Below are 22032 nucleotides of genomic sequence, written 5' to 3'. Positions count from 1 at the left end.
ATGCATTTACTGTTACTTTAATCATATGAATATACATTTAATACCTTTAATATAGTCTTAATTTTCTATTAACAGAGTAAAGCAAACATTCTAGACTAGCACTAAACTTTTAATTGGTAAAGCAAAGTGACTCTGCACCACAAAACCAGTCTTTTGTAGCATGGGTATATTTTTTTGGGGGGAAAACTAGCAATTCATTGCGTGTCAAAATGGAAGATATTTTTTATGCTAAAATCTGTAGAACATGAAGTAGCCTCATGATTGTTTGATTAATATATTTTTAACATTTTTTATCTAAGTATAGGCCAATAAATAGTCATTTAAAAAACTTAACCTGTTCAATATTATAATGATTTTTAGATTTAGTTTTTTTTAAACACTCAGATTTCAGATTTCCAGAAAGTTGTATCCTAAATAATTATTGTCCAATCCTAACAGACCACATCAATGAAAAGCTTATTTAATCCATTTATGATTTATAAATCTCAATCAAAAGCCCTTATGACAGATTTGTGGTCCAAAGCGTTACACATAATAAAGCATTAAGAGTGAAAAAATAAGGAATAGGCTATCACAGATTTTTTTCTTTTCCTTTTAACGTGGAATTTATGGTAAAGAGTTCACTTTCTTCTACTGTATCAGCACATCTGAGATGCTGTATTTAGCGGAACAGCTGAGCATTCCTAAGTGTTGCAGCGACCTCTGATGGAGCTTCAGCTCTTTGGTCAAAGCGGCTCTGACAGCCCGAGGCGCCGCCGACCGTCAAACTTCACCCCGGGACAAAAAGAGAGCGAACCATGGACAAAGAAGACAAAACAGCATAAAAGTAAGTTGTAAGCATTTATAAATAAACTCTTAACAGAATTAACAGCTTGGCTGCTGATTTGTGAAGCGAATGGATTAGACAGAGAGGCGACTGTTCTTGTTGTTTGTCAGGGTGGGACTTTTCATCTCTACTCATGCATTTGATTACAAATATCTGCACAGTTCACTTGATTGTTTACAACGGTTAGAATGATCAAACAAGACATTGCTCTTTACTTATTATTATGCGAATTTGTTTCAACTGCTTTCTGTTCCTTTTTTGCTGTCTGTTGGTCTTACTACCAAATAGGGTTTAGAAAACTCATTGACAGTTTCGGCATAGAAAATATTTTCTGTTACCGCTGTGGCGTTTTTAATTGAGTAAACTTGTACAAAAGGCACGCACAGGGTATGTTGTCTGGTGCCATCCGCATTGTCATCTTGCAGTGCATGTGCCAGTATCCACGTTCTACTACAGTCCGGTGCTTTGTAATTACAAACATAAAACATTTTAGACCAACTGTACAATTTAACCGGAGTAAAAATGTTAGTTTCACATACAGTGACGTCACTGTAAAGATGCAGTAATGCACTCACCGTTCTGGGATCATTTAAGTTCATACTGCTTTTCCAAGGTCAATATGAGTGGTAATTTGCAGCTTAAGGATGTTATTTGTTATTTTGAAAACCAAAATAAGTCATTAGAAGATACTGTAAACTTTCTTATACTTGCTGAGAAATTTTACTTTCAAAGAGGTTTCTTAAAAAATCTAATCTTTATAGACTTCCTATGTAAAATAGAACATTTAATTAAATCAAGTAGATTACTTGATATTTGAGAAATGTGCTTCTTTCTTGAGTGAATATATTGAGATCTTTCATGCTACTTGAATCTTTCTATTTTATTGCATTATTATTTCTTTTAATTTTTAATGTTCTTTTTTGTTTTACTCTTTATCTTTTGTGTCTACTGTGAATATTGTGTAAAATAACTGTTCTCTTTTAATGGATTCTAAGTTGTATCATTCAGTTTATTTAAATTAATTTAAAAAATGCAGTAATGCACTCGTAATATAAAACTTGCTAAAATAGCTATAAATGCCGTTTTGTATCTGAAGAAACATCAAATCGTTTATATTGAGGGTGTACTTACTGTAAAGTGTTTTAGGGTGAATTTTCCAATTTTATAAAAACATTCATATTTACTTTTGTTTATCCCCAAAATTTGATGACTCTTTGATTCTACAGCCCCCTCGCTGTAAATTTACTGTTAATAACTCTGGCAAAATTGCAGATCCATATGTATAATTTCTCAAAGAAGCTTCTAACTTTTTTATTTTCAGAAAAAATTTGATATATATGTGAACTCTTTAAAACACTCTAGTAATTATATTGCAACTCTTTCTCATGAAAATCTTTTAAACTTGTATAATTTGTTGTGATTTATTTGCTATGTAATCCTCTTTGTCATATTGTGTCTTCTTTGTAAATGTTCTTTCTGGCATATAAACACAGTAATGCAATCATAAACAGCAGTTACACAGAGAATCTTCATTCATTCAGTCATTTATTTTCCTTCAGCTTAGTCCCTTTATTAATCAGGGGTTGGCATGTGCCGCTATAAGATTTTGATGGTGTGATAATCTTGGATATAAAAATCACGGTTTTATGGTATCACAGTATTGAGAATTTCTGCTCTAAAATATTTTTTTAAATGTCTGGGTAAAACTTTTTCCACTTTGTACATAATATATTTTAATTTGGGAAACATTTAAAGTATTTTAGAGCAGTAAACATATCAGGCTAAATAATTCAAATGAATCATTGACTTCTGCTGTCTTCATTAGTTTCAAAAACACTGAGTTTGGATATCTTTTTTGCTGGAGATACTGTTGTCCTAAAAAAAATGTAAATAAAAAAATCTTACTCACACCTTAGGAATGATATAGCAGAAAATTTCGACTGTTTTAAAACCTTGACTGTTCCAAACCAGCGGAATGAACCACCAACGTATGCATTTGTTTTACACAGCAGATGCCCTTTCTGCTGCAATCCAGTACTGGGAAACATCCATACACTCACATGCACACACACAACAGCCAATTTCATTCATTTTCTTGTCGGCTTAGTCCCTTTATTAATCTGGGGTTGCACACACACTCATACACTACGGACAATTTAACCTACCCAATTCACTTTTACCGCATGTCTTTGGACTGTGGGGGAAACCGGAGCACCCGGAGAAAACCCACACGAATGCAGGGAGAACATGCAAGCTCCACACAGAAACACCAACTGAGCCGAGATTTGATCCAGCGGCCAAATAACCTTCTTGCTGTGAGGCGACAGCACTACCTACTGCGCCACTGTGTCACCAACAGCCAATTTATTTTATTCAATTCACTTATAGCGCATGTCTTTGGACTGTGGGGGAAACCAGAGCACCCAGAGGACTACAGGGACAACATGCAAGCCCCACACAGAAATGCCAACTGGACAAGCCGGGACTCTAACCAGCAACCTTCTGGCTTCAAGGCAGGCAACAGTGCTAACCACCGAGCCACCTTACAACCTAGAGTGAATGTATTTTAAATTAAAACTCAGCAAACAAAAATACAATCTAAGAATATTTAGCTTGAACATTATGAGTTAATTTCCCATTATTTTGTCCTCTATCAATATTGATTTTACCACAACTACAAAACAAACAAAGTTACAAAGTTATAAGTTACATAAAGGACCAAATGTATAAAACTAGAAGCGTTTTTTTATGTGGCAAGCATAATATGAACATGAAATTTGAATGTTCTCTCAAAATTCTCTGAACAACAGATGTAGGCACAAAACATCCTCCACCAGAGTGCTTCAAAATAAAATACAAAATATGAATTAAAAGTAAATTAGGTAGAGGCAGCTCAGTGGTTAGCACTGTCGCCTCACAACAAGAAGGTCGCTGGTTCGAGTCCCAGCTGGGTGAGTTGGCACTTCTGTGTGGAATTTGCATTCTCTCCCCTTGTTGCTGTGGGTTTCCCCTGGATGCTTTGATTTCCCCCACAGGTCCAAAGACATGTGCTATACTGTAAGTTAATTGGGTAAAATAGGCCGTAGTGTATGAGTACATGTGTGTATGGGTGTTTACTGGGTTGTGGCAGGAAGGGCATCTGTTGCATAAAACATATGCTGGATTATTTGGCAGTTCATTCCACTGTGGCGACCCCTGATGAATAATATTAATTAATCAAATTAATTAATTTAAAGGTAAGCATCATTTTGTGTTTTGAAAATAAAAAATACAAAGCTTATAAGCTTATGAGCAACTATTTAATACAGTAACAGTTGAGTTAGAAAAGAAAGAAAAACTTTAAAAACTAATAAAGCAACATATTCCCCTATAAGCTTAACCTAAAATATTACTGATTTAGCTTATTATTCTTCTTCTTTTGGCCTTAGTCCCGTATGGTTGCAGGGTCGGCTCTTTGGAACAAGTCCTCCATTTAGACTTGTCCATATGATAACGACTTTTTTACACCTTCCGGCCAGCCTGTCACCCTCATACACTCACACACTACGGACAATTCAGCCTACCCAATTCACCTGCAGCATGTCTCTGGACTGTGGGGGAAACTGGAGCACCCGGAGGAAACCCACACAAATGCAGGGAGAACATGCAAACTCCTCAAAGAAATGCCAACTGAGCCGAGGTTCAAACCAGCGACCCAGCAACTTTCTTGCTGTGAGGCGACAGCCCTACCTACTGCACCACTGCTTCGCTCACTGATTTAGCTTATTATTAATATTTTTAATTAGCTTATTCATTTATTATTACTGATTTATTTATTAAATATTTTGTTCATAGAAAAAATGGCTTAGATAATGTTAGTCTGAAAGCTATGATCACTGGACAGCTTGTATATAAATTCACAAAGTGTGGAGCAGCACAGCTATCGTAAAGATTATGTGCAGCCCAGGATATCTACAAAATAACATTCTAATAAAAATCACAGCTCAATGTTTTTATTGACATTGAAAATTAATCAAAATCATCAGAACATTCACTGTTAGCTGGGAAGACTTACTCATCATCAGGAATAAAATAATAAGTGGAAATGATTAGCATGAATGAGGGTGTAGTTGTTCACCTGACATTTATTTGTAGGCTAATGATTTGTTAATCCATTTACACAGTGTGCTTTGTTTGCAATGGACTTTACCCAAAGCGAGGACGGGCACGTGCAAACTTTCCCACTGAAGTGACACACAGAGACCAATAGGTGTAGGCACACCCAAACACATTCATTGATTCGAATTACAAAAGCACACTGATCATAATCAGAAACTGGTTACATTATAGTTATGTTTCATTCACGTAAAACACCTCATTGCCTTAAACCAATTATGCAGTTTTAATAATCATGCACCGCAAATTTCAGGACATACCAATTATTTAAAGGCTTAACTAGAGTATGGACTTCAGTTTAAAAACATGCTTGGTCATTGGATTTGTTTAAGCACAGCATGAGATTCAGCTGTTTGCACTTGTTCTGTGATTTGCTGTGTGTGGGCAGTCAGTTCCTGCTCTCCTCAATGCAAACCTTGCCTTAAAATGCAAAACAGAGAACTCGTGTGGTTTGTGCATCCTTCTATTATTGTGTATGAGAAGAAATAGGGACAAAGACAGTGTTTCCAGGATGTTGTTAAAATAGGTTTGCTAGTCAGAGGGTAGAGTCTGATCCTGGACTCATGAGGAAAACATTGCAATGAAGAAAATACACACTGTCTTCTTGTTTGACTAATACTAGTTATTATAAAGCAGGAGAATATTATTTATTAATATAATATTAGATAAGATCTTGCCTCACAGCAAGAAGGTCGCTGGGTCGCTGGTTCGAACCTCGGCTCAGTTGGTGTTTCTGTGTTCTCCCTGCCTTCGCGTGGGTTTTCTCCGGTTGCTCCGGTTTCCCCCACAGTCCAAAGACATGCGGTACAGGTGAATTGGGTAGGCTAAATTGTCTGTAGTTTATGAGTGTGTGTGTGGATGTTTCCCAGAGATGGGTTGCGGCTGGATGGATGGATGCCCTTTCTGTGTAAAAAACTTGCTGGATAAGTTCTCCTGATAAATATATTTCCAAAGGAGCTGTTGACTTGAAATTGACCCAGATTTTTGTAAAATCCCAAACAATTCAAACATACAAAATAAATCAATGCAAAACTATTTCTGTAAGATTTGTTAGGTGTAATAACAATGAAATGACAAAAGAAGAAGTACTGAGCTATTAACACTACTTGACATCAATTCATAACTTTTTGATTTAGTGGCTAATTTGTATGAATTTGTACCGTCTCATTCTGTTACAAGGGAGTGACGATGACAACGGAAGTGTTGATCCAAATGCAGGTTTATTGAGACAGAGTTGGTCAGGCAAGCAATTAGTTATGTGACGTTGTGTGCCGAGGCTTCAAAGCTTGTATCAAAAACAATACATCTCGCAGTGAAGCAGTGATCAGTGACGTCCGAAGCTTGATTTTTGCCTATACCCACGTGACTGCTTCAAATTTTGATTCAAAGGTTTAAACACCCTCATGGGTTAGTAAAGTGTATAGCGAGAGGTTAGGCGTCGATTACATACATTTCTACTGTTTCAAAGCACTGCGCCGGTCCCACACACCAGTAATTAAACTAAAATATAATAGTAATTTCTAGTAAAAAAGTTTTGAACCATACTAAAGTGTATAAGTGTATTTTTTTACAACTAACTTTATAGAAAACCACTGCATATCGTAGTATAGTGTTTAAAAGAGGCCAGCTGGCGAGTGCAGCCTGAAGCATCACTCACATAGCCTTCTCCTAGAGGAAACGCTTCCGATGCAGGAATCGCTGGTTCGATTCCCGCTTGGAGTGAGTGGGTGAATAAAGGATTAGTTAGAATATGATATATGTTAATACTTTTGAATGCCTTGGATATTGCTACAGTCATCGGTGGTGTAATGTAACATACCTTATGTCTAAAACTACAGTAATTGAGTAATTTGTTTATATTACTGTTGTATTACTACATGAATGAACTGGTCAGTTGTGAACTTTTGACATTATCGCAACACAGTGCTTTCCCTCTTTTTAACCAAAAGAGGTTCTCATTGAGCTTTGATTTAGAAAGCTTCGAGTAACGAACTTTATTTCCAATAAAATTGAGTCAAGCGCTTGACTGGTTCAGAAAGCTTTATTTCACCATCACTACAAGCAATGATCAGCACAGGAGCAAACAAATGTATAAGGGCAATCCAAAGTTGTATTCAAAATAACAGGTAGATGGTCAAAAAGGTAGGCAGCATATAACGTAAACAGATAAAACAAAGCAAGGATCAAACCACAGCAAAGCAATACAAAGGAATTGCGCTGTAATGTCACTAAACAGTAAACAAGACTCAGCAACATGTGTGTGTTTGAGAGGTGTATATATAGTCTGTGTAATTAGTCCTGAACAGCTTCAGCTGTGTCTGTTTGCAATCATGGGGATCTCGGCCAGGTGTGTGAGTGGTGCATGACTGAATATGTAGTTCTTTTGCTGGCAAATTTGTAGTTCTCTAGTGATCTGCATGTTTACCAGCGATCTGCACAGGCTGAATCATTGGTAATTGCGACACATTCATACATTTTCGTACATTTAAGTAATAGATGGATTTAGTAGTGCCACTCCTCTTTTTAAAAATACAATTTTTTCATAAGTCTGTACTGTATGAATTTGTATGATTAGCTACTGAACTAACAAAATGTACAATAGTTACATTTCCTCATGAAATTGGCTGGAACTACTGAAACGTATGTAATACTTTGTATAAAAGGCTTTTTTGGTAATGATAGCTTTAAGACATCTCTTGTATGGAGAATGGAGTCACGTGAATTGCTGAGACATGATTCTTGTTTTTAAATCTTAACAGTTCTGTGGGTCTCATCTATCAATCGGACCTTTTTTTAAATGTTTAATTGAATTCAGACCAGGGGTCCGTTCTTTGTAGCTCGCTTAAATGATCTAAGATTTTTTGGCAGACCCTGGATCTTTTAATCTTGATAGCTGATCTCTGGCTAATATGTTTTTTCAAACAAGTTCGTGAATCGGATTAAAATGTCTGGATGAACAGATCTGAGATCGCTGCGTGTGTTGTGAAGGACAGATCTATCGATCCTTGAAATCATAATCAGCAATGCAACGATTGGCTGACGGCACAGTAGCGTAATGACATCATCTGATTAATATTCAATTATCCATGTGAGCAAAATTACTTAAAATTCATTGGAATCGGTTTGTTAAATATCCAAAATATTAAATATAAAATAATTAAATATTAAATATAAAACAAATAACTTTACACCTTGTTGTGGGCTGCATGCTTGGCCCTTTCATGTGTCAAGAGCAGTTTATTTAGTTTTATGGTTAGAGCGGATTTTCCTTATTATAGTACCCATAGTAGTATTATAGTAGCCGTTTTTTTAATTGGTGTAAAGAATAACTGGATGTTTACAAAAGCATTTTGATATTGGTAAAGGTGTCTGCAACTTTTATGAAGCATCAAATCACCGTCATATTAACGGTCATAACATGTTTATGGCTGCATAAATGCATTATTGCTTTTAAAAAGTCACATACTGTGCATTTCTATTATAATACACAAAATGTACTAAAGCGATCTAAAAAGTTCATATTAATAAGTTTTCTCTTTGCACCACCAGGTGGCAGTCTTTGTACTTGCACATGGGGGGTGCAGATTGCATAAGTTTTATTAATATATAACTTTATTTATTTTATTAATAACTATAAATTTATATAGTTTTAAAAAATTTAGTATTTTCCCAAGTGTATATAACTACTACTGTAAGAAAATATCAGAATTCGGTACATACTTTTTGTATTATCTTTCTTGAACTGAGCCAATCTAATACTGTATAATTTATATAGTCCTATATAAATTGAACCTGCTCCCAACCAGGTTTGAGCTAGCAGAACTGTTATCATGTCACTGTTATCATGTGTTTCCTCACAGTCCAAAGACATGCTGCAGGTGAATTGGGTAGGCTAAATTGTCCGTAGCGTGTGAGTGTATGAGGGTGACAGGCCCAGACGACAGGCTGGCCGGAAGGTGTAAAAAAGTCGTTATCATATGGACAAGTCTAAATGGAGGACTTGTTCCAAAGAGCCGACCCTGCAATCATACGGGACTAAGGCCAAAAGAAGAAGAATAAGCTAAATCAGTAATATTTTAGGTTAAGCTTATAGGGATAATGCTGCTTTATAAGTTTTTTAAGTTTTTCTTTCTTTTCTTTTCGTCAATAACCAAATCCAGCTAACTGAGTAATCCACGTAAGAAGAACAGACCCCAGGTCATGACGGGCGCTCATCACTTGTGTACCCGGCGAGGGCAGCTGGTCCTCAGCTAATCATATTGTCTTGTGTGCCCCTGGCTATTTTGAAAATGCTCATTTTAATCACGTTGGATTTAATTAATATTTTCTCTTTTTGAAATTATTAAAAATAATAGCTAAATTCTTATAATAAAATTTATTAGATTTTATTACACACATTTTTAATTAATTTCAAAGCAAAAAAATTTACTTGTGTGCCCCTGGCTAATTTGAAAATGCTCATTTTAATCACGTTGGATTTAATTAATATTTTCTCTTTTTGAAATGATTAAAAATAATAGTTAAATTCTTATAATAAAATTGATTAGATTTTATTACAGACATTTTTAATTAATTTCAAAGCAAAAAAATGGCCTGAAATCAATCAGGAAAATGTATTTTATTAAATAAAGTGTACATATTAATATTAATGAAATCTACAAGGCCACAAAATGACTTTTTACAGTGTAGTCTACAGAACAAATCATTGTTATACAATTACTTGCCTAAGGCAATAACCCTGCCTTTAAAGCCTTTAAATGTCACTTTAAGCTGTATAGAAGTGTCTTTAAAAATGTCAAGTTAAGTATTACTTACTGTCATCATGGTAAAGATAAAATAAATCAGTGTTTAGAGATGAGTTATTAAAACTATTATGCTTAGAAATGTTATAAAAAAAACAAACAGGGTGGCTAATAATTCTGGCTTCAACAGTATGTGTTCTTCATCTTGGGTGTTTTCATAAGAAAGTTGATTTATAATCCGCTGCTAACTGATATAGCAAGTTACAGTAGAATATAGCTATAAAATAATATGCTAGATACATGAACTCACTGATTTAACTATAACAGAAACAGATGGCCATATCACATCTAGATAAAGATGTCTAGATATCTATATCATATCTAGAAAGCAATTACAATTTAGTTTTTTTTGACTAATTCGCATGTTTTTACATTAATATGATGCACATTTTATTGATTACCAACAGTTATTTTATTTCACCAAAACTACACTCATTTTATACTGTGAAAACAAATATTAAGTTTCGCGAAACAGTTGTATTATTACCTCATCAGCATCAGCTCCTTAAAATAATGAATGAAGTGCAGTGGCGAAATTTTTTTCAAACCATGTGTCAACAGAGCCACTCCCACCTGCCACAACCAACACAAACCGACACAAACGCTGCTTTAAGTGGAATGCACGTGATGTATGTGCTCTTTTTAAGGTCTTCGATAACAAAATAAATGTTATACAACCTATTTTTATTTAGGTGCAACATATTCCAAAAGATCAGGAGCTTTTGACAATACATCAGGGGCTTAAGCCCCCAAAGCCCCCCTCCTCGCAATCCCACTGACCCGCACACACACAGGGAGAACATGCAAACTCCACACAGAAATGCCAACTTACCCAGCCGAGGCTCAAACCAGGGACTTTCTTGCTGTGAGGCAAATGTGCTACCCACTGCACCACTGCATTGCCCAATATTCATGTTATATATCATATTATAATTATTATGAGATGTTAAGTCATTATTTTAAGAAAATATTTTTATTTATTACACATAACTTCATTTCCTTACTAATACAATTTCAAGTCATCAGCATCTTTAGAAATATGTTTTCTGAGAAAAATGGTGACATGGAGAGTACAATGCTTATTTTACCCGGTGTGTGTGTGTGTGTGTGTGTGTATATATATATATATATATATATATATATATATATATATATATATATATATATATATATATATATATATATATATATATATATATATATATATATATATATATATATATATATATATAYACAYATATATATATATATATATATATATATATATATATATATATATATATATATATATATATATATATATACACACACACACACCAGTTCTTTATGTTTCTGTAACTGTTGGTTTCTGTTTGGTAAATAGTATACATTATCCTTTTTTTTAATTTTTGCCAGATTTTCATAATTTAAGACTGGAATTTGAAACAAGAATAAAAATTAAAAAGTCAATTCTTTCAGTTCAAGATTGTAGAAATTAAGGCTTAAGCTTACAAGTATACTTTTCTTGGAAATTGTTTGTCATGCTTACAATTTAATAGAAGGAAATTTTAACGTAATAAAATTAAGCAAAAATACTCAACTTTCAGATATTTTTTGCTGTTGATCAGGCTTTTGTGACATTTACCATTTTTCACTGTCCAGTTATATTTGCACAGTTTTATTGTTGCTTTTGATGTTAGGTGTAGTAACATGCTGTTTTATGACAGCTGGGGGTTCATTCACTTGTGGCACGTTCATGCTTCAAAAAAAAAAAACATTGATTGTGACCGTGGTCCATGTGTTCAGTTAAGAACTTCACTATCTCTGTTGTGTAAGTATGTTATCATATAGATTGTAAGGATTCTTCTGTGTTACAGTATATGCATACACTCTAAATGCATGGCTTATGGCTGTACAATTTTTTTGGAAACAGAAAAAAGAGAAAAGTTTATTTTAAACAAATTTTTGTTATAACAAATAAAATTACTTATCAAATAATATTATATTTTTATAACTTTCATTCAATCATTTATTTTCTTTTCGGCTTAGTCCCCGTTGTTAATTTGGGGTCGCCACAGCGGAATGAACCGCCAACTTATCCAGCATATGTTTTACGCAGAGGATGCCTTTCCAGCTGCAACTCATCTCTGGGAAACACCCAAACACTCATTCAGACACATACACTATGGACAATTTAGCTTACCCAATTAACCTGCACCGCATGTCTGTGTACTTGTGGGGGAAACCGGAGCACCCGGAGAAAACCCACACGAACGTGGGGAGAACATGCAAACTCTACACAGAAATACAAACTGACCCCAGAGGCTTGAACCAGCAACCTTCTTGCTGTGAGGTGAAAGCATTATGTACGGCGCTACCGCGTCATCCGTTTACATACCTTAGTGAAACCTTTGAAATATTGTGTGAAATATCTTAATCAGATCAGTTTTAAACAAAAAATAACATGCAATTTGTATGATTCCTCTTATTTTGGTAAAATAATCAACATTCTACAGATTCTGCAAGGTATATGTAAACTGTTGACTTCAAATGTGTAGCCATACTATATCCAAATTTAATTTGAAACATTTTTACAACAATTTCTATATTTAAATACAGTTGTTTTCATTTTTTGCACACCGAAATGCAGCCTTTTACAATCATACTCAATTTTTCTAAAATATACACAACCACAAAATTGCTGTGTTTACTAGATATACAATTTAAAAAGATATATAACAGAAAGATATATAAAAGAGAAACAAAAACTAACAAAAAGGATCATCTAGATTTAGCTAACATACTATTCAAAATTTGCTTGCTTAATCATACTAAATACAAAGTGCAACAAATATGTATTGATTTATAGTTTATCAATATCGAACCCAACACTAATCGATTAAGTTAACTTAGTTGTTTTTAAAATGTCAAGTGAATTGAACACAAAACAATTAAGTTGTCCTAAAAAACCCTCAATAATTGTCCTGATTCAACTCATTTTAAATAAGTAGTTTGAACATTATTATTATTATTATTATTATTATATATAAAAACGTCCTCATAAACCACTAAAACTAGTACACTCAACACACACAAAGTAAACACAGAGTAAACCCATTGTAACTTGGAAGTTGATTTATGTTCATTTTTATAATTATGGTTGTTGTTTTTTTATATAATTATTTTCTCTGGGTTTTCACCTTTATTCAACCCAAGCTACATCTGAAAACGTAGTCCTGCGGACGTTTTTGGAGACCGCGATTTCTGTGGTGTGACGTTGCTTCATTTCGCGCTCGCCGGCTGACAGCTCACCTCCGTGTGGAGGGCTTTCCCGCCGCAAGTAGTTTGTCTGGCTAGCTCGTTGTGACCATCGGCGGAGCAGAGACCCGGAGGCGACGGTAACGAGTCTGGGAAAGAGCGGTTCCAGAAATCAGGTAAGACAAAAACGGGATCCAAAAAATAAAGTGAACGAGTTCATAACAGGGCGAGAATGTGGTGAAGTCCGAAAACGCAGTCAAAATCAGACGAGGGCTTTTCTTTTTCTGGAAGGCTTTAGTAAATCGTTGCTTGGGTTTAGGGAAGCGAGTGGGCGAGCGGGCAGGCGGACAATCGGTAAAACCGGTTTGGTTTAGGGAAGAAGCAGGAGGAGGGTGGGTCGGCTGATTGGCCGGTCGCCCAGTCAATCATTCAGTCAGTCGGACAGACGGTCGTTCGACAGCGACTTTCAGTGGCTTAACGCGAGAACAGTTTGTGCCCGCGAGAGGCGTTCGTGATGCGAAAAAGGGTTTGACAAAACAAAAACTGCACAAATATGTTCCTCCCAGGACGTATTTCGCAGTCTCCAGAAACCTCTGTGGGACTTCGTTTCCAGAATAAGCCTGGGTTGCCTTTATTGGATTGAAAAGTAGAGAGAATTGACAGGAAAGCAGGGGAGGATCGGAATAAGACCACAAGGCGGGAATCAAACTCAGGTCACCGTGAGCACCAGAGTGCATGTCAACACCCTAACCACTACACCACTGGCGCTGACTTATGGTTCATTTGTTTTTAAAATTGAATACAACATCTTTACTTAATTTAAATAAGCTAACTAATCATTTTTTAAATTGCACTCACATGCAAAAAGTTCATCCACGGCTTCCTATGGTAAATCTGTGACAGATTTGAGTCCCTTAGTGTAAGTACAAAATACATTGTGTTTAGCTGTATGCATTGAAATTTGCAAAAACTTTAGTTTAAATCTAAGTCGCTTAAAGGCATTTCACTATGCGATCTTTGAAATGCCTCTCAGGCAGTATGCACAGGCATTCTGTCTAAATAGGGAAACATCAAATTCTCCATAATTGCTTGGCAAGTTTACGATTAATTTCATATTAGGAATCACCAGCAAAAGCTGAGTTTCATTTTTAAATGTTCCAAGCACACAAAATTAGCAGAAACCCCTGGTTGTCCTGAGCCCCTCACCCGGAGAATCGTCAGTCTTTTGCGATCGCTGATTGGCTTCTGTAGTAGAAGGCGGGGCTTCATTCGCCATGTTGACCGTTTCCCCTATTTAAATCTATATGAGTGACATGTTTTGTGTAATCTTTAGTCTGTTTAAGTACCAATTCTCACTGTTAACTTCTGGCTTACTACCTGCTTGTTATTAAGATATTGGCTGTTTATTAGTACTTATAAAGTATGACCTTATTCTACATCCCTAATCCAACACCAAAGCCAAATTAGCTTTCTAACTATTAATAACTAAATCAGTACTTTATTGAGCTAAAAGGCTTAGTTTGGTTTGCTAATAGCAGGAAATGTACCCTAAAATAGTGTGACAGATACATCATTTAGTTATTATCAAATTATTAGCAATTTATTGAATAACCTTAATATGCATCCCAAAGTTAAATGCAAGCCCATTCATGAGTGTGAAATCAATGGTTAGGTTCCATTAATCAGTAAATCCCACTGTTTCCATAAACTGATCAAAGCCATTTGATTAAATGGATGCTGACAGCGGTGAAACTGCTTTTAGCTGTATGAGCTGCAGAGTGCCAGACTGACTCTCTCTCTCTCTCTCTCTCTCTGCTCCCACCCACTCCTGTTACTCCACCCTCCCTATCTCTCCTTTCAGAAAGTCTTCTCAGTGCACCGGACAATTCATAGAGAGAAACAAACACAAGACAGGGCCATCTGAGCAGGTGTATAGGACAGTTTGAAGAAGGACAGAGACTCCTCTGTGTGACCTCTCGACTGGCTACTCTGATTTCAGTCAATGCAGAGATCGTCTATCAGTTGCTGTGAGTAGATCTAGAGCTCTTTTATGTGTCTCGCAGTTGTAGCTCTCAGCTGTTTTATGTCCTATTACGGGACCCTCATTTGTGTTTTAAGCTGCTGCTGTGTTAGATGTTTATGGAGACTGATAAATGGACATGGTGTATTTGGCACAGTGTGTTTTGATGTGCAGCTATTTTATTGTATTGTAAGGCTTTAAAGGGATCGTTCATCTAGAAACGACAACTCTGTCATCATTTACTCATTTTGTGGTTGTTAATTAGTTTGTTATTTCTGCTATACACAAAAGAAGATATTTTGAAGAAAGCTGGAATATTGTAACCGTTGACTTCCATAGTATTTGTTTTTCATTAATAAATCAATGGTTACAGGGTTTCAGCATTCTATAAATTATCTTTATTTGGGTTCAACAGAGGAATAAAACTCTTAAAGGTAGAACCACTTGAGGGTGAGTGAATAGAGAGTACATTTATTTTTTGGGGGATGTACTGTGCCTTTAATAGAGAAGAGTGAGGAAGTGAGTGTGTTGTCATCTGCTGTTTAACTGATATCAGTCTTGAAGTGTAATCTGATAGGTTATCGGTTTGTTTACAGGCCATTTAGGCACTGTTGAGTTTTTGTGTTTTAATTAAACAAAACCATCGTTCCTAATAATTCAATGTTATTCAATGCAGCATTTAAAGAGACAGTTCACGTAAAAATGAACTTACATTCATGATTTACTCACATTCAAATCATTGCAAGTCTAAATTAGTTTCAACATAGGCTCATTCTGAAAACGTAGCCCTATATATATTTCTGGAGATCGTGAATTATGTAGCCGGAAGTATGTATAGTTGCATTTCATTTTTAAAACTAAAGATTAGGGGTATTATGACGCCTTTCCTTTTCGCGCTTACCAGCTGACTGCTTACCTCTGTATGGACGGCTTTCCTGCTGTTACCAGTTTGTCCAGTTAGCTCACACTGTATGTTGGTGGGCTAGAGATGCAGAGAGGAGATGTCCATGACGATGGGGTTTGAGTTTGGTGAAGAGTGCTTCCAGAAAGAGGGTAAGACAAAAACAGAAGCCAAAAATAAAATAAACAAGTAAATAACAGGGTTAGAATGTGGTAAAATGTGGTAAAAATCAGACGAGGGCTTTTCTTTTTTTTGAATTGCTTTTTAAATTTGGTGGTTGGGTTTAGGGAAGTGGGTGGACGGGTCAATCTGTGCTTTTTAAAACACTATTGGTTGGGTTTAGGGAAGGAGGTGGGGTGGGCCAGTCGATCGATCAGTCAGTCATTCATCAGTCGGACAACAGCGGCCTCTGGTGGATATATGACAGAACAGCAGGCATGAATGGCACTCGCAAGAGAAATTTGAGACCTAAAAAAGCATACACACTGGCCTCTGGTGGATTCGCATAAACAAAAACTGCAAAAAAATGTAGCTCCTGGGACGTATGTGGTGCTCTCTAGAAATGTATATAGTGGTACGTTTTCAGAATGAGCCTGGGTTGATTAGTTTCTTGCTTCTGTTGAGAACAAAAGAAGAAATTTTTGGGGAAAGCTGAAATCCTCATTTCGATTGTAGGAAAGACAAATACTATGTAAGTCATTTGTTGTTTCCAGCTATTTTCAAAGTATCTTCTTTTGTGTTTAAATCAAACTGATTTGAAACAAGTAAAGGGTGAGTAAATGATGACAGATTTTTCAGTTTTGGGTGAACTATCTCTTTAAGGACTTCAGAGAATGCCAGATACTGTAATATAGCAGTATTTTTTAGGGATTTGCTCGTTGTTATATTAGGACTTATGATACAGTATTGCCTATTGTGTACTGAAGGTGGTTAAAACAACATGTCTAATAAAACAGAAAATATCAGATGTATTTTTTCTGAAGGAATTATTAGAATGGGCTTTTGTGTGTAGAAGTTTTGTCTTTTTTTTTTACAGTTTTATTTTTACAATATAAGATATTCAGACAAAGCTAAATAGTATTAGTGCCAATTTAATTTAAAGTGATAGTTCACCCAAAAATGTACGTATTATTCACTTTTGTTTAAATGGTTGCTAAAATTAGTTTCTTTCTTCTGTTGAACACAAAAGAAGATTTTCTGAAGAAAGCTGAAAATCTTTAACCATTGACTTCAGTAGTTGGAAAAACAAATGGAAGTCAATAGGTTCAAGCTTTTTCAAATCTCTTTTCTAAAAAAAGAACGAGATTCATATAGGCTTGAGTAAGTGATGACAGATTTTTTATTTTTGTGTAAACTATTCATTTTATTTTCATTGTATGTGACATAGAAAATTAATTGTCATACAGTTTTGGTATAACATGAGTAAATAATGACTTTTTTTTCTTTCAAGTCAGAATAAGTATTGTGAATTATTAGTTTGTGCCAGTGAATAATCTTGACATTCAAGAAGACATTTCATCAAGAAGATGAAAAGAGTAAAGAGGCATTGACAGTTTCTGTGAGCTCTGATGTTTGGTAAAAGGATTAGATGAATGTACTTCTTTGGAGTCAAATGGTGATCTGCTGTGTGTCTTATGTATGCGTGAATTCCTATGAATATACAGTAGGCCATTTTGTGTCATATATAATGTGTCATATCTCTGGTAGTTGAATGAAGCATTTGTGTAGTGTGACAAGCTGTTTGTTGTGATTACTGAAAATATATACACTACCTTTTAAAAGTCTGGGGGTTGAGTAAGTTTTGAAATGAACTGAAGCATTGGGTGTGAAAACCTTGGCATTGTTTGTTACAAAAGATTAAAATCTAAAACCAATTATGTTCTTTTGAACTTTCCTTTTATTGAGGAATCCTGAAAAAAAAAAATCCTGAATCCTGTTATCTAAATAAAGTTATACATAAATATAAAATATAAATATTAATTGCATATACTATATATATATATACTTATATACGTACATAAATGTGTGCAGCATGGTGGCTCAGTGGTTAGCACTGTTGCCTCACAGCAAGAAGATTGCTGGTTTGAGTCCCGACTGAGCCAGTTGGCTTTTCTATGTGGAGTTTGCATGTTGTCCCCGTCTTGGCATGGGTTTCCTTCGGGTGCTTCGGTTTCGCCAAGTCCAAAAACATGAGGTATGGGAGATATGGGTATGCTAAAACTGACCATAGTGTATGGGGTGTAGATGTTTCCCAGTGATGGGTTGCAGTTGGAAGGGTATCCGCTGTGTAAAACTTGCTGGATAAGTCAACAGTTCATTCCGCTGTGGCGACCTCTAATTAATAAAGGGACTAAGCCAAAAAGACAAAACAAATGAATGAATATATACATACTTGTATACTTTCATAAATGTGTGCGGCACGATGGCTCAGTGGTTACCACTGTTACCTCACTGCAAAAAGATTGCGGGTTTGAGTTCCGGCTGGGCCAGTTGTCATTTCTGTGTGGAGTTTGCATGTTGTCCCCGTGTTGGTGTGGGTTTCTGCTGGGTGAATTGAATGAACTAAATTTGCCATAGTGTATGATTGTGTGTGAGATTGAGAGAGTGTTTGGGTGTTTCCTTGTACTTGGTTTTTGCCGGAAGGGCACCCGCTACATAGAAAATATGCCAGAATAGTTGGCGGTTCATTCCACTGTTGCAAACCCTGATAAGTAAGGGATTAGGCTGAAGGGAAATAAATACATGATACATAAATGTTTCTTGAGAATCTAAATGGTATATTAGAAAGATTTCTAATTGATTGAACTTACTATTCAATGCGGAAGTGCACTCGTTTTTGGAATTCGTTTTAGAATTTCCGATTTAGTTGCCTTTGGGCGAAATGACTAGGAGTAAAAAAAACACAGAAAACAGTCAAACTCCTTGCTCTACAAACAAGTGTTCATGACTATACAGATAAAGCAGAGTAATATAATAAGAAAACATCAATTTGCAACATTAACAGTTTTTTCCACTAAAAATTAATGGAAGTGAATTGGACCAGAAGTCTCGAGCCAAAAGATTCAAATGGCTGCGCCCAGTTGTACGTGAAGAATAAGGTTAATAGTAGTAAAAGTTTTTAAATAACAGTAAAAATTCATGTGAGTCTGAAAACTGAAGTAACAACAGATATTAAAAACTTTAAAAAATATTAAAATAATGTATTAATCACATAAATACAGTCATTGTGAGAAAAAAAATCTTACTTTTAAATCTTTTACTTTTGACTTTTGGTATAGTGTATGATTTGATATTCATTTTAGTGGGTTCATTTATTATTTAAAGAGGATAGAGGATTTTATGGATTGTTCTGTTTCTTTTACTTTTTTATCGACATGGGATTACAAAGCTATAGGCTTCAACTTTTTCAATTTTTTCATTTACTTATTCTATTTATGTAGGCTGCTGTAAAAGTGGGGACATTGTAGTAAATCGTCTTTATAAGCAGTGATGTCACGACTTGAAACATGAGCATGATAACCTTGACCTCTAAACACAAGTCCCTCCCAGATTAAACGATGTTTGCTTTTTCTTGCCACTGTATGATGTTGTCATCTCCACATTGCAGTGTCTCATTTCACTTCCTTATTTTTAAGGGGAAAATATAAACTAATATCTCTTTATTTACAACATTTCATGTGCAGACAAAGTGCATCCGTTCAGCAGTTAGGAAGTTTTTTATTATTCATGCTATTGGGTTAATGTATAACACGGACCCAGTTCACCCTTTGTGAAGTATGATTTACGCTGTGGTATAAACCTGAAAAAACCACCTGTGAGAGAAAGGGAGAGGCTTGACAGATAGAGCTGATGTCATATTCATTACGTAAGCCATAGTCTTGTACTGTGTGGAAAGTCACTCTTCGGGTTTAAGCCAATAAACTTTACAATGACTGTCAGCTTTCAGTTTTGGATTTACATTTAATTAATGCACTTGTTGTATTGCTGAAGTCTCTTGAAAAATGTATTAGTTTTTCTTTTACATTTAAGTCAGTTTAACTGTCCCAAACTTTAAAACGATCAGTTTATCAAAAATCTTAACTGTATCTTCTTTATAATCTGGTAACAAATAAATTTAAATAAGCTTCACAGTTTAGCAGACATCATCACCAGCTAATGTATGGAAAAAGTGACATAAATATTTAAGGGGAATTCTGCTCCAACACTGTAAAAGATGCTGGTTTCCACACAGTTCCTTCATGTTGTCCTAACACAAATAGTTGAAGTTAACCTAATCATTTTTATAAATTTAAGTTGATTGAAGATAAAACAATTAAGTTGTCCTCAAAACACTCAACAATTATGTTCTTTCAGCTTATTTTTAAGGGGCGGTCCAGAGTGTATTTTTAAAGGGCCACGAAACCCTCCTGTTTTAGCAGGGTGTTTTCACACCTCTAGTTTGGAGGAGGGAAAGAGGGAAGGTGCAAAAAAATTTGCATAAAAATGGGAGTTTCAGTTTGGGCACACGCTGATTTTTACAGTGGCAAAACAAACACACATATGCACACTGCAAAAAAATGCTTTTCTTACTTAGATTTTTTTGTCTTGTTTCTAGTCCATTCTAGTCCAATATCTAAAAATTCCTAAATCAAGAAGAATTTTCTAAACAAGCAAAACATATTGTCTTGTTTTGAGAAATATTATGCCAATATTAAGTCCTTAAATTTTCCTTAAAACAAGCAAAATAATCTGCCAATGGGGTAAGCAAAATAATCTTACGTCAAAAGAAAAAACAAGATTAATTTGCTTACCCCATTGGCAGCTTATTTTGCTTGTTTTAAGGAAAAACTGACTTAATATTGGCATATTATTTCTCAAAACAAGGCAATATGTTTTGCTTGTCTAAAAAATGCTTCTTGATGTAAGAAATTTTAGATATTTAGACTAGAAACAAGACAAAAAATCTAAGCAAGAAAAGCATTTTTTGCAGTGCAGGGCAGAAAGACAGTAACTGTGTTCACATGGACATCAGTTGTCGAATTATTTGCTAAATTATTAAATGGTGGACTTTAACTGCAGTTTGGCTCTTTCATTCAAGAACATTTCATTCATGCCCCTCGTGACAAATTACATTTTTGATTCGAGAAATTGCTGGAAGCATGTATTTTTAATGGAATGTTTAATACCGCACGGCGAATAAGAGAAAAAAAACCTCAACATTTCTTGGTAACTTAGATGCACTCGGTAGGTAGCGTCAGAAAGCCATGTGTGTATAGACTATTCTGTCACAAAATGCGGTGAAAATCCTACACAACAGTGTTTACATGTTTACACTCGGAGAGCAGCAGTTACAGCGGATCTTTCAGTCTATAATATTGTAGTTATGTTAACGTACTCTAAACTTTAGTAACTTAGAAATCATTTGGCTAAGGTCCGTCTTTAAACACTGAAAGAGTACTGCTGACGATACAAACTAACTTTGCCATCTGAATAAACAAACAAAGACCACTGAACGCTCCCCAAATCTGTAGAGACTGGACAATCAACACCAGCTGTAACCGCGTCTTCATTAAAAGGAGACGAGCGGCAAATCCGGATTTCACCATATCCAGACGACAAAAGCTCTCGGGTAAAAATGTTCCTCGTATTTTTGTTGTGCGTCTCGTGCACTGTAATCCACCCGTGAATCCGGCTGTGCTCTCATAGCGGGAAAATGAAAACAAAACCTTCACTGCAGCAAATTATAAACTTTATTTTTTATATACTTTAAATTATATACTGACGACCCGTATCTTCAAACAATTTTTCTTCTCACACTTGTTTTGGCAACATAACGTGGCGTCTCTCTGCCATCTGAACACTGTAACAGGTAAAAACACGTCTTCGAAAGCTATCATGCATATTAATGAAGTTGCACAGCATACACAATAGAGCTCGCTGATTGGTTTGAACCAAGCCTTTCTCATGAATGAATGCAGCACACTCAGAGACGTCAAAATGTACTACCAGGTACAGACAGCCAGTCTACACACTGGAATACGCACAAGGACCTAATTGGCATGACGCAGCTTCAAAAATTAGTTTCAAACCGGAAGAACGAATTTGCTTGAAA

General features: G+C 35.4%; 1 protein-coding gene across 8 annotated transcripts in view; it reads left to right on the top strand.

Moving 5' to 3' along the window:
- Positions 1 to 727: 727 nt before the first annotated feature.
- The window catches only part of hap1 (huntingtin associated protein 1), an 89804-nt gene continuing 68499 nt past the window's right edge, over positions 728 to 22032 (top strand). For 4 of the 8 annotated variants that reach the window (XR_012387041.1, XM_073916474.1, XM_073916467.1 and 1 more), the window contains exons 1-2: positions 728 to 826; positions 14882 to 15047. The gene's annotated coding sequence lies outside the window, so the exon portion shown is untranslated. The remainder of the gene's footprint in view (positions 827 to 14881; positions 15048 to 22032) is intronic. The other 4 variants (XR_012387042.1, XM_073916475.1, XM_073916468.1 and 1 more) reach the window with 1 other exon arrangement.

Source organism: Danio rerio, chromosome 11 (assembly GCF_049306965.1).
Source record: "Danio rerio strain Tuebingen ecotype United States chromosome 11, GRCz12tu, whole genome shotgun sequence".
In the NCBI taxonomy this organism is placed as follows: domain Eukaryota; kingdom Metazoa; phylum Chordata; class Actinopteri; order Cypriniformes; family Danionidae; genus Danio; species Danio rerio.
Note: the sequence above shows the minus strand (reverse complement) of the source record. Positions and strands in the feature narration are given on the sequence as shown.